Source organism: Balaenoptera physalus, assembly GCF_965194825.1.
Source record: "Balaenoptera physalus genome assembly, chromosome: 7".
Classification (NCBI taxonomy): domain Eukaryota; kingdom Metazoa; phylum Chordata; class Mammalia; order Artiodactyla; family Balaenopteridae; genus Balaenoptera; species Balaenoptera physalus.
Window position 1 is genome coordinate 83,998,127 of NC_138886.1, and position 2,746 is coordinate 84,000,872.

Genomic DNA, 2,746 nt, shown 5'->3' on the forward strand with positions numbered 1-2,746 from the left:
TTTATTTATTTTTGGCTGTGTTGGGTCTTTAGTGCTGCGCACGGGCTTTTCTCTAGTTGTGGCGAGCGAGAACTACTCTTCGTTGTGGTGCGCGGGCTTCTTATTGCAGTGGCTTCTCTTGTTGTGGAGCACGGGCTCTAGGCACACAGGCTTCAGAAGTTGTGGCACACGGGCTCAGTAGTTGTGGCTCGCGGGCTCTCGAGCGCAGGCTCAGTGGTTGTGGTGCACGGGCTTAGTTGCTCCGCAGCATGTGGGATCTTCCTGGATGAGGGCTCGAACCCGTGTCTCCTGCATTGGCAGGTGGATTCTTAACTACTGCGCCACCAGGGAAGCCCAATAAATTTATTTTTAAAAAAAGAAAGAAAATAAAGAGGCAATAGTAGGAATTCCAACTGAACTATTTTTGACAATAATAGAAGTGATGAAAGCCATGATTGTAAAAAGTTTGTACAGAATTGTTTAGGAAACTCTGAAAAATTAGGTGAATAACATTTCATTGCATAAATGCTAACTTTTATTTCCAGACCTAGAATCAACACTCTGAAAGGAACCTGATCTGAATGCAGCACATGACTGACCCAGACTTATTCGCTAAGCAGGAAATTTATAGAGAGAAAACTTAAATATTTCATTTAAATTTCATACAAGTAGGAACCAGAACTCTTCAGAAGCCTGGTGTATTATTTTTCAATTAAGTTTGATAATAAATATGAAGACCTAGGGCAATTTCTAAAGGGAAACGTGATCTTTCAGTTGAAAGGACCTGGTAAAGCAATCAGCTTTACAGAGGGAGAAATAGAAATAGAAATGGAAGTACAAATCTGAAGTAACTTCTGGATCACTCAACTGATGACTAATCCTAGAGGTTGAAGGATTCATTTTTTTCCCTTTCGGATGAAGACTAAAGTTCTTCTAGGCTGAAGTACAGAGATCTAAAACTTTTTTTTGTGCTAAAGCAATTGCAAGTTAAAAAATATAGCATTTGTTAACTCTCTTGCCCTCACTTCTAAATCCTCAATTTAACCTAAATTCCTTATTCCATGTTTTCTGCTCTCTTTCTCAACATTAGTTTATGCATTCAACTAATATTTACTGAGTAGCGACTAAGCGTTAGACATTGTGCCAGGGGCAGACAACACTCAGTGGACAGGGTGATGATGGCCAGAGACCCTGTTGTGGTCTGGTTCAGTGACCCACTGGGCACGCAGGTTCTGGCATCCCAAGATAGACTAACTGTGCCAGTTCTTTATTTAACCCATGAGTGGAGAGAGCAGGTGAGTTTCCAGCTGGAGTCTCAGTGGTGTTGAGTGCATATTTCAGATATGTCTGCCATCCAGCAGCCCATACACAGAAAGGATGAGGAGATGCAAGGAAAGAACTCATCTTAAAGGAAAAGAGAGTTGAGTAAATATAGCAAGTATGAATTCTTCTTCACAAGCTTATGTATGCAGGGAGAGTTCCATTATTACATCAAAAGTAAAAATCTTATCAATCTGACTCAGACTTCTGTCCTACATGGGCTGCTGGGAAACGCCAGTGAGTTATAAAGAGGTTCCTGTTTCCCACCCTAAGGGCCATGGGGAAACTCTAGGGTTGTTGAAGAGAGCTGGAAATTCAGGGAGGTTACTCCAGTTATTATAGCTGCATAATGAATGACCCCAAAACTTCATGGCTTAACACAGCCATTTTCTCTCGCTCATGATTCTGTGGTTCAGGTATTTGGGAAGGACTAAGATGGGCCATTCTTTCTTCTTCTCTCACGTGGCTGCTGTCAAACGTTGACTTGGGCTTTGGGCATATGAAGACTCCACTGGGCTGGACTTCCAAGATGCCACAGCATGGACTTCCAAGCTGGACTTCCAAGATGCCACAGGCAGTTGTGGCGGGGAGCTCAGCAGGGATGTCCACTGGAACATCTACATGTGTCTTTCCATGTATGGAAATCACAAGGTAGTTGGGCTTTCTACACGAACTTCGCACTGAACAAGGCAACCAGGTAGAAGCTGCACAGCTTATTCTGACCTAACTCTGGATATCAGGCAGCATCACTTCAGCCACATTTTGTTGGTTACAGTAGAGTCATATGGCCAGCCAAGATTCAAGGGGAGAGGAAATCGATCCCACTTTTTGATAGGGCATAGGCAAAGCCACATTGTAGAAGAGTGTGCAAGATAGAAGATATCATTGTGACCATCTTTGGAATATAAAATCTGCCCCTGAGGGTCACATGGCCAGAGTTCTGAAGGCAGGTGGCTCTACACTTGCATGGAAATCACTGTCAAGGCAGGAATCCTGGTGTGTAGAATCTAAAACTCTTTAGGTACACCTGGCACACCTCCTTTCTGAGATTCTCCAACCTCCCTGGGGGCATTGCCAGGGAAAAGAATGCCCCTGGAAACCACAGATCTCTACTGCTCTTCTGGCTTGGGAAATATTTCTCCCTTCTCTCAAGAGGACCCAGCATATTCTCTTCCATGGGTTGAGATTTTTGAAGAACGTAATTCAAAAAGAAACATGCACCTCAATGTTCATTGCAGCACAATTTACAATATCTAGGGCATGGAAGCAACCTAAATATCCATCGACAGAGGAATGGATAAGGAAGATGTGGTACATATGTACAATGGAATATTACTCAGCCATAAAAAAAGAATGAAATAATTCCATTTGCAGCAACATGGATGGACCTAGAGATTGTCATACTGAGTGAAGTAAGTCAGACAGAGAAAGACTAGAGATTGTCATA